The sequence below is a fragment of the Pangasianodon hypophthalmus genome, chromosome 16 (genome assembly GCF_027358585.1).
Source record: "Pangasianodon hypophthalmus isolate fPanHyp1 chromosome 16, fPanHyp1.pri, whole genome shotgun sequence".
NCBI lineage: Eukaryota > Metazoa > Chordata > Actinopteri > Siluriformes > Pangasiidae > Pangasianodon > Pangasianodon hypophthalmus.
This window is the reverse complement of record NC_069725.1, coordinates 15,379,705-15,391,204: the sequence shown is the minus strand read 5'-3', so window position 1 is coordinate 15,391,204 and position 11,500 is coordinate 15,379,705. Positions and strand designations below refer to the sequence as shown.

At 39.3% G+C, this 11,500-nt stretch overlaps 1 protein-coding gene across 3 annotated transcripts in view; it reads left to right on the top strand.

The window, feature by feature from the left end:
• The first annotated feature begins 1,925 nt into the window (after positions 1-1,925).
• LOC113530775 (uncharacterized) overlaps positions 1,926-11,500 on the top strand; it is a 58,845-nt gene continuing 49,270 nt past the window's right edge. For all 3 annotated transcript variants that reach the window (XM_026921090.3, XM_026921088.3, XM_026921087.3), the window contains exon 1: positions 1,926-2,166. The gene's annotated coding sequence lies outside the window, so the exon portion shown is untranslated. The remainder of the gene's footprint in view (positions 2,167-11,500) is intronic.

Here is an 11,500-nt window from a genome sequence, read left to right as displayed (position 1 = left end):
TAGAACTTCTTTAGAATAATAAATTCTCTATCTAAGGTTGCTATGAGTCTTTCTTCTGTCTTGGAAACTCTGACTTGTGATTAGATTTGAAGACTCTGCACATCTCATCATTTTTAACACCATACTAGTATCAAAGTTTTAAATACTCCTACACTGGCCACATTTCTAATTACATCACAGCATCCTCTACCCTCTATTACCACAACCCACACACAGCAAATAGGAGGAAGAAATTGCAATGTTGGTTCTCTGTATTCTTTGTTAACTAACTTAAAGAATGTCTTAAGATTTATGCTGAGTTTATTAGCTTATAATAAGACTATTGATGATATACATAGTAATATAGTATTAATAGTACTAGCACAGTGCTTTGCCTTTTTCTGTAACTTTTTAGATTTTGTTTTTTGCTCTAGCTTAAATTAACATGCATGAACATGAACAAGCATGAGAGTGCATGAGCAAATGTTCTCACCTTCTTTATCTCTTTCCTCCCTGTCAAATACACAAGGAAAGTAAGACAGCATTTACACTTATACTGTTTGCTCATAAGCATTAAGAACTTATAATGACAAGTTCAAGACTATGTAACATGAGACTGTGTGTGTAACTGAAACGTAATATTTGTAGAGTATATGGCATCAGATTGAAGCGATGTTTAAAGAAGCCTAAAGAGGTTCTTAGACAGGATAGGATTATGTTTAATATCTTTAACTATCTGGTATACCAAAGCGACCCTCTGACAAAACAGAGCCTGACAGGTGCTGCAACTAAATTTTTTAATACTAACAGCCCTCACATCAGGCTGATTCAGTTTGACAGGCCGCTGCATGCTATAGTGTGCAGGGCAGTACTGGATAATTAATGGGTATTGAGAGAAAGTCTGTGGCCAAAAGATATTTGACCAAAGGAGGAGGGCATTCAGTATTCATAGCATTGAAGACACACACACAAAAAAATCACAATAACCATAATAATGTCTAAATAAATAAATGTATTCAATATTCTCTAAGGGCATCCTTATTGGGAGAGTCACACCACTCCCTAAGTAAACATTCTTTAAAAATGTAAAAATCTCAGATTTCAGATGTCTCGCCTATAAAATATATGCACTCTCATGGCCAATCAGTTTAATGATTTTATGTAATTAGTAGCCAAGAAATAAGAAAGCTTCAAGATAGTTTTAAGTGTGAGACATGACAAACTCTGATCCAATATGTCTGGAATTAGGCAAGGTTTGGTGATGGTCAAGCACATATGTTTCAACTCATCAGATCATTACTGAGTTTAAGAGTGGAAAAAAAGGTTCTTCAAGGGTTCTTTCAGGGTTTCTTAGATAATTAAAAATGTTTAGCTCCCTTGAAGGATTCTACTTGAAACAGCCTCTTTGGAGCTGAAGAGCCCTTATGAAATTTAGATTTAAACTTTTTAAAGAGTGTACTGTGCTTTACTTCAACCCCTGGCTCTGTCCTACATTTGTTTCTAAGGCCTAGAGCAAGGTTCAGTTTTTGGGTCCTTACCACTGTTACACTCTTAGGAAATAACTCTCTTGGGTTGAACAATTAATGGTTATAGCTTTCTAATTGGATTATACTTGGACTATTTTCTAAAATGGAAATCCTCTGTTATAGGGTTTCATATACTGTAGAACATTTAAGGGTTCTCCACAGAGGGACAAACAAATGAACCATTTAGTGTGCTAGATAACCCTGTTATCCCTCACGAACCCTCACGAACGTTTTCATGAATGTTTTAACGATTAGTTGTGTTACAGGTCAGCTGTTAAGCAGGAAGAAAAAATGACTGTCCCGGGCTATGGGTTGCAGGCACTGAAGTTTGAACCACTGGGCGGCGCTGGTTGGGCTTCTTCTCATTCGGTTGCACTTCGAGCTAATGCCCTGATGCTCTTTGCTCAGTTTGGAGATTGACTAGACTGAAGAGGAAGGCGAACGGATGCACTCCATCACATCATGCAAGACGCAACCTCTGTATAGGAGGCGCTGCGTGAGCACTTAACGTGTGATGGATTTAGCGCGTAATGACAGGAAGACACTAGAAATCTGAAAGAGACTGTGCTTTTTTGCACGTTTTTGCAGAAGCAGAAAGGTCCGAGGAGAAGAAGTGGTTAACATGAAGAGCTCAGTGGTGGTGGCGTCTCCGAAGCGTGCGGTAAGAGTACACATTATTATTTAAGTCATTTTTCGTAATGGGGTGGCAGCTTAGGAAATGTGAAATGCGTCCCCATTCTCACTAAGACGTTGCATCATTATTAGAAAACAAATGTGTTTTAAATTCTTGAAACTTTAAAGCTGGTTATCTTGAATGGGGTATCAGTTTAGGCTTTATAGGCTATTTTATGTTTGTTTTGGGTAAAATTATTTTGTGTAATATTGCGGTATGCAACTCTACAATTCACGCTTGAGAGTGTGCTCCAGCGGAGGAGTGTAATTCACGTTTGTGAATAAGAAAGTCTAGCATATTTGTTTTGTTAATGTCAACATAAACGTTCCCAGTGGCGCAGTGGGAAGCGTTGCCGCCTCACAGTTCCAGGGTTTGATCCTGAGCTATGGTCTGTGTAGAGTTTCTCTGCATGTTGTCTCCATGTTCGCGTGAGGTTCCTCCGGACTCTATGATTTTCTCCCATCTACCAAAAATATGCCTGTGGGTGGACTGGCTATGCTAAACTGCTCCGGATCCAGTGGCCCTGACCAGGGGGGGAAAAACGGTTTCTGAAGACGAATGAACGTATAAATGGCTTTCACTTTTTCACGTGAGCACCTACATGATCCACGGTATGAAAAGTTCACTTTTGAAATTAAAAATGGTTCTTTCGATTCTTTAGTAAGATGGAGTTATATCATCTTAGAAAAAAGGGTTCCTCACGAGAACTAAAGAGATTCTACTTGGAACACATACTGATAAAGAAACAAGTTATGAGGTTCTGCTGTATATCCTGCATGGTCCTTCCAGAGGGACAAAGTGAAGAACGCTTAAGGGTGTGAGATTAAGTGTTTTTTAACTGATTGTTCAGACATAGATTAACAATATTGCTAATTTATGACAGACATCCACAGAAGGATTCCATCCTCCCTTTAATCCCACACCCTCCACCAAAAAACCTCACTCACAGCTAAGTGTACAAACTACCCCAGAACCGAGTTAAATAATTACCTATCAGGCAGAAGCAATGAAAGCTCGGCATCAGTTTTCAAGCCTTTCAACTCTCCCAGGTCTTTCTGTCACAGGCTGTTTTGTACTGTAAGCTGTTGTCATCAGCAGGGGAATGGGTACTTTTGATTGACCATTTGTATTCTCTACCATTGATTTTATTCATCAATAACTCTTCCATAATCCTAGGCTAAAAGCCTACTTCACAGAGCTTACACTTCACTTCCTGCTTACTTATTGCCAATCCTCATAAGCTCTGCCTTTTTAAATGACAGCTACCTAGGCACATATCCTTGCACAGGAGTTTCATAATTGCTTAATACAGCCAGGCAGTGTTTACAATTTTAGAGAAGGATTACAGAGCCCTGGACAAGCATCTACAGGATAGTTATCAGGATGTAAAATATGAATTTTTGCAAGCAGAAGCACACTATATACTGAAATCTTACATTTATGGATATGTTATGCATATGTCATGTTTATTAATTAAAGAAATAATTCAGTCCTGGTACTACTAAAGAGATGGAGAACTCTTTTACATGAAACCCGCTTCTTATAGAAGGCTAAGGGCAGTTCTGGGGGCAGTTAATGAACTTTTATGTAAACCACAGTCTTCCCACCTGATGACGCATGGAAAGTACAAAAATAATTTTTCCTGTGTTGCTTCAATGAATAAGAAATTTGTTTACACTATATGTCCAAAAGTATGTTGACACCTGCCCAATCACGCCTATGTGTGCTTTTTGAACATCCCATTCCAGATTTAGTCCCCATTTGCTGTTATAATAACCTTCGCTCTTCTGGGAAGGCTTACCACTAGATTTTTGTGCATGGCTGTGGGGATTTGTCCATTTAGCCACAAGAGCATTAGCGTGGTCGGGCACTGGTGTCAAACAAGAAGACCTGGCACACAGTCAGCATTCCAGTTCATCCCAAAGGTGTTCAGCGGGGTTGAGGTCAGGGCTCTGTGCAGGCCACTCGAGTTCTTCCTCTCCAAACTTGCTATACAATGTCTTTATGGGCCTCACAGGGGCATTGTCATGCTGGAACAAGTTTGGGTTAGGCCTCTTAGTTCCACTAAGGGTAAACTGTAATGCTGCAGCATACAAATATATCAAACATGGAATTTTGTGTCTGATTGAAACGGTTGACTGAGCACAGTTACTCCTATCCATCGAACACTAACATTTTAGTTAAAGAACACAACATGCACATTTATGGATACAAAGCATTTTTTGTATAGAGACATATTTTTAAAATGATTTTTGAACCAAAATGTATTTCTTTATCACTAAAAATTTCCCTAACGTTTTCTTTTACAATGTAGTTACTTTTTTCACATTAATGGCTTTACACTTACAAGCTTTAATGCTTACTCATGAGAGATTGTAATGAAGTGAGAGTAGAGTAAATAAAGTAAGATTGAGCTTGAAGCATCAGTTTAGGAGCTTAGGCTGTTTAGTCTGAGAGTCAGTGAATTAAAGCGTTTCATTGAAATACTGTATTTCCCCTTGTCTTAATCTGTCTTTCTTCAGACATCAAATGTCCTGCTTCTTCGCAGGCTGGGAACAATGGATAAAGAGTGCAATCCCAGGGATTGTGTAGGCTTAACCTAGCAAACTATGGACAGATTAAGACAGAGATGATCATTAGCAGGTGTATTGTAAGACATGTACTATTATAATTTTTCATATCTTGATAATTGCCTAATCTTTTATTACATTCTTTTATTATTTCATCTTCAATAATTGCTTTATCCTGGTCAGGGTTGCGGTGGATATGAAGCCCATACAAGGAGCAGTGGGCACGAGCAGGGAACACACCCTGAATGGGACATCATCTCATCACATGGCTTTTTTTTAATAACAATTTATGATAATATGTTTGTTTTGTTTATTTTGTAATATCCTTATTATAACATACTCTACTACTGAAATGATTCCTTGCTCTGACATGTCTCCAACTTTCATGGAGCTCTCATTTAGTGAACCGAACTATGTGGTTGCCTTTAACAAATAAAATACATGTGATGCTGCCTTTAAATTTGGCCAGAATATTGACCACATTTAACTGCTCTGAACATTGTAATATGTTTTATAACTGATTATCCACACCTGACTAGGTGCATTTTGTGGATGACATACATTTCCTAGTTTCTGTGAACTAGAATGTGAAAATATATAAATGATCTGAGCCCAGGGAGTGTTCAGCAAACCAGAGCCAATGCCTGAATCAAAATCCCTAAATAATTAACACTGCTCTGGGTAGAAAAGAGGGAGGCGTGGAAGAAGGGAGGTTGAGTACAGAAGCTTTAGAGACATTGAGTAGTGGAGAGGTTTGCCAGATTGCAAACCATGCTGGTACAATATGCAGGCCTGAGAGATTATTCAGGTTGTGAATATGAAACAGAAATGCTCTGGGTACCATAAAAGAACTGAGAGATCCCCTTGTGAAAACAGGAGGAGAGAAAATTGAATTATATGAAAGATGAAAGTAATTATTGAGTTTCACAGTCAAACACAGTTGTAAAACCATTCATGCAGTTTCACAAGAGTTTGCTGGTCATTCTGAATGAATGTCAGTATTTATTCAACTGTGACTGAAGTATAAGAACAGCAGAGAGAAAGAAGAGCTCTCTCTTTCTTCCCTCTTAGCGCTCTGTCTCTCAGCCTTCTGTGTCTTCCTTCTCCCTTCTCCCTCTCTCAGCATAACAGATGACGGAAAGTGATATTCACATTGCTGTCACATTCGGGTAGACAGGAGGCTTGTCTTGCTCTGTTTTACCCATCCCTTTCCATTCCATCTCTCTCTCTCTCTCTCTCTCTCTCTCTCATGATTACATGGTCATTGTCAGGAAATAAGAGTTGAGTGCATTAAAGTCAATAGCATGGAGGAGTAGCTCAGGCTCTACTGTATGCACATTAGAATAACAGCTTCATCCATAACACACAATACGGTGTCTGTCTCTCAGAGCAGAAGGGCAATCCATACAGTTCTCCTATATTGATCACCTTTACTGCATTAGTTAGCTTTAACATTGACCATCTGCATGTTTTTTGTGACTTTGTTTTGAAAAGTGCTGGGCAAAAATCATTTTGCATGATGCTAAAATATCATGATTGCAGTTTTTGTAAATAAATCCTTCGTACTCAGACATAATTAATATAAATAAATAAATAAATAAATAAATAAATTTTCTGCACAACTTTCACTTTTTGTACCAGATGTTTCGTGCCACTTTTTTTGTTTTTTTTTTGCTAGATTTGTAGTGTTTTTGGCCAAAATATATTCTTCCACAAAAAAACTCTGAGCAGTTATGGAAGTGGTTTGAAAAGCAAATTAAAAAAATACATATCCACGTGCTTTTGGCTGATTTTCTTATTCCTCCCATGGTTTAGTAGTCAGGTGAATTATTGTTAATGATTTATTTGTACTATAAACTGAATCAACATTTTCGTGAGGTTAAAACATATTTTGCCTGGCCTGTTCTTCTTGTGTAGTTTTTAGCTAATGCCCGTTGTTTTCACTGTGGTTAGTAGTTTAATAATAACTAAATGAGAAAATTTATCTACAGAACTGAAACAGGAAATTTAGGAGACATGTCCCTTTTTGTAGCACCTGTAGGTCATTACATCATGTGGTCCATGAAAGTAGTCTGATGTCTAATAAACAAAAAGACTTTTTCTGCGTGAAGTCTAGAGACTGTTGTGTGTGAATTTCCCAGGAGATCCCCAGTTTCAAATACTCAAACTAGCCAGTCTGGCACCAACAATTATGCCACGATCAAAGTCACAGAGATCACAGTTTTTCTTCGTTTGGATGTGAGCATAACCTGAAGCTCTTGACCTGCTCTTGACCTACACACAAACACACACACACACACACACACACATATATATATATATATATATATATATATATATATATATATATATATATATATATATATATATATATATATATATACCGATTAGCCATAACATTAAAACCACTGACAGATGAAGTAAAGAACATTGATTATCTCTTTAGAGTGGCACCTGTTAAGGGATGGGATATATTAGGCAGCAAGTGAACAGTCAGTTCTCGAAGTTGATTTGTTGGAAGCAGGAAAAATGGGGAAGCATAAGGATATGAGAGACATTGATAAGGGTGAAATTGTGATGGCTAAATAACTGGGTCAGAGCATCTCCAAAATGCAGGGTGTGTGAGTGTGCGTCACTTACCTGGGGAAGAGATGGCACCAGGATACACCATGGGAAGAAGGCAAGCCATCAGAGGCAGTGCGATGCTCTGGGCAATGTTCTGCTGGGAAATCTTGGGTCCTGGCATTCATGTGGATGTAACTTTGACACATACCACCTACCTAAACATTGTTGCAAAGAAAGTACTTCATGGCAACGGTATTCCCTAATGGTAGTGGCCTCTTTTAGCAGGATAATGAGCCCTGCCACACTACAAAAATTATTCAAGAATGGTTTGAGGAACATTACAAAGAGTTCACGGTGTTGACTTGGCCTCCAAATTCCCCAGATCTCAATCCAGTCGAGCATCTGTGGGATGTGCTGGACAAACAAGTCTGATCCATGTAGGCCCCATCTTACAACTTACAGATACAGCAGCAAACCTTCTGAGGTCTTGTGGAGTCCATGCCTTGACAGTTCAGAGCTGGACCTAGACAATATTAGGCAGGTAATGTTATGACTGATTAATGAATATATATTTTATTTTTGCTGCAGTGAACTGTTTGGGGAAAAGCTAGAAACAGGGAAATTCACCTATATGGTCTTTTTGTACGCAAAGGTAAAATCATGATAATGATTAAAATTTTTGATGTAAAATTTAAACTAACATGTCTGGGTGTACAAAATTTTCAAGAATATCTTCTGGGATGTTTTTTTTTCTTAAAAGGTTAGTCATTATTTGGTTATCCGCCATTATTTGGTTATCTGCTGGGGTTGGGGGTTCAATTCCCACCTTCGCCCTGCATGCGTGGAGCTTGCATGCTCTCCCCATGCTTCGGGGGTTTCCTCAGGGTACTCCAGTTTCCTCCCCCCAGTCCAAAGACATGCACTGTAGGCTGGTCTCTAAATTGTCCATAGTGTGTTAATGGGTATGAGTGTGTGTGTGTGATTGTGCCCTGCGACCCTGTGTAAGATAAGCGGTTCAGAAAATGGATGGATGGAGATATATATGGTGTCCCAAAAGTCTCGATACATTAACAAATTTACACTTTTTAGCAAAATGTAACTTTATTTAAAAAATGTCCTCTACATGTCTGCCATTTCTCTCTCACCACCACAATGGATTTGAAATGAAAGATGTGATTGAAGTGGAGTCTTTCAGCTTTAATTCAAGGGGTTTAACAAAAATATTGCATTAACCATTTAGGAATTACAGCCTTTTTTTACATAGCTCTTCCATTTTCACAGGCTCAAAAGTAATTGGACAAATTACAATCATAAATATTAGGATTTTTTAATACTTGGATGCAAATCAATGTAGGAAGTCAATGACTGCTTGAAGTCTGGAACTCGTGGACATCACCAAATGTTGAGTTTCCTCCCTTGAGATGCTTTACCAGGCCTTTACTGCAGCTGCCTTCAGTTGCTGCTTGTTTATGAGTCTTTCCGCCTTCAATTTTGTCTTCAGTAAGTGAAAAGCATGTTCATTTGGGTTGAGGTCAATTTACTGACTCGGCCATTTAATAACATTCCATTTCTTTGCCTTAAGAAGCTCTTGGGTTGCTTTCACGGAACGTTATGGGTCATTATCCATCTGTACTGTGAAGCACTGTCATTTCAGTTTTGCAGCATTTGACTGAACCTGAGCAGAAAGTATAGCTCTATACACTTCAGAATTCATCCTGCTACTTCTATCAGCAGCCACATCATCAATAAACACCCGTGACCCGGTTCCATTGGCAGACATACATGTCCATGTCATAAAACGTCCTCCACATGTTTGACAGATGATGTGATATTCTTTGGAACATGAGCCTTTCCCTTCCTTCTCCATACTCATCTCTTCCCATCATTCTAGTACAAGTTAATCTTGCAAAGTCTAATCTGGCCTTTCTGTTCTTGGGTGTTACCAGTGGTTGAGGTAAATCATCTGTATTTACCTCATGATTGTAGACTTTGACAATGATACGCTTAGCCAAGAGTGTTGTTGACTTGGCTAGGGGTTGTGAAGAGGTTTTTCTTCAACAAGGAAAGCATTCTGCGATTATCCACTTTAGTTTTCTTCTATGGATTCCATGCTTTTTTGTGTTGCTGAGCTCGCCAGTGCATTCCTTCTTTTTAATAATGTATCAAATTGTTGAGTTGGGAACTCCTAAAGTTTCTGCTATCTCTCTGATATGTCTGTTTTTTTTTCAGCATAATGATACACACACACGTGTGTATGTATATATATATATATATATATATATATATATATATATATATATATATATATATATATATACACTATATTACCAAAAGTATTCGGTCACCCATCCAAATGATCAGAATCAGGTGTCCTAATCACTTGGCCTGGCCACAGGTGTATAAAATCAAGCACTTAGGCATGCAGACTGTTTTTACAAACATTTGTGAAAGAATGGGCCGCTCTCAGGAGCTCAGTGAATTCCAGCATGGAACTGTCATAGGATGCCACCTGTGCAACAAATCCAGTCGTGAAATTTCCTCGCTCCTAAATATTCCACAGTCAACTGTCAGCTTTATCATAACAAAATGGAAGAGTTTGGGAACAACACCAACGCAGCCACGAAGTGGTAGGCCACGTAACTGACGGAGAGGGGTCAGCGGATGCTGAAGCGCATAGTGCAAAGAGGTCGTCGACTTTCTTCACAGTCAGTTGCTACAGAGCTCCAAACTTCATGTGACCTTCAGATTAGCCCAAGTACAGTACGCAGAGAGCTTCATGGGTTTCCATGGCCGAGCAGCTGCATCCAAGCCACACATCACCAAGTGCAATGCAAAGCGTCGGATGCAGTGGTGTAATGCACGCCGCCACTGGACTCTAGAGCAGTGGAGACGCGTTCTCTGGAGTGATGAATCACGCTTTTCCATCTGGCAATCTGATGGACGAGTCTGGGTTTGGAGGTTGCCAGGAGAACGGTACATTTCGGACTGCATTGTGCCGAGTGTGAAATTTGGTGGAGGAGGAATTATGGTGTGGGGTCGTTTTTCAGGAGTTGGGCTTGGCCCCTTAGTTCCAGTGAAAGGAACTTTGAATGCTTCAGGATACCAAAACATTTTGGACAATTCCATGCTCCCAACCTTGTGGGAACAGTTTGGAGTGGGCCCCTTCCTCTTCCAACATGACTGTGCACCAGTGCACAAAGCAAGGTGAATAAAGACATGGATGACAGAGTCTGGTGTGGATGAACTTGACTGGCCTGCACAGAGTCCTGACCTGAACCCGATAGAACACCTTTGGGATGAATTAGAGTGGAGACTGAGAGCCAGGCCTTCTCGACCAACATCAGTGTGTGACCTCACCAATGCGCTTTTGGAAGAATGGTCAAAAATTCCTATAAACACACTCCTCAACCTTGTGGACAGCCTTCCCAGAAGAGTTGAAGCTGTAATAGCTGCAAAAGGTGGACCGACATCATATTGAACCCTATGGGTTAGGAATGGGATGGCACTTAAGTTCATATGTGAGTCAAGGCAGGTGACCGAATACTTTTGGTAATATAGTGTATATATATACACAGTCAGGTCCGGACAATGACAGAGTTTTTGTGATTTTGCCTTTATACACCACCACAATGGATTTGAAATAAAACAATCAAGATGTGATCGAAGTGTAGACTTTCAGCTTTATTTTAAGAGGTTTCACAAAAATAAGGCATTTACCATTTAGGAATTACAGCCATTTTAAGCAAAGTACTTCCATTTTCAGGGGCTCAAAGGTATTTGGACAACTGACTGACAAGAAGTTATTTGACCAGGTGCAGTCCATTCCCTCGTTACTTCAAGACAAATGAAGCAGACAAAAGGTCTGGAGTTGATATCAGGTATTGAGTTGGCATTTGGCAGCTGTTTGACTGGAGCTACCAATATGAAGTCCAAGGAGATCTCAATGCAAGTGAAGGAGGCCATCATTAGGCTGAAAAAAACAACATAAATCTATAAGAGAGATAGCAAAAACCTTAGGTGTGGCCAAATCAACAGTTGAGTACATTCTTAAAAAGAAAGAAAGCACTGGTGAGCTCAACAACACCGAAAGGCCTGGAAGACCACAGAAGATAACTAAAGTGGATGATTGCAGAATCCTTTCCTTGGTGAAGAAAAACCCCTTCACAACATCAACTGAAGTCAAGAAT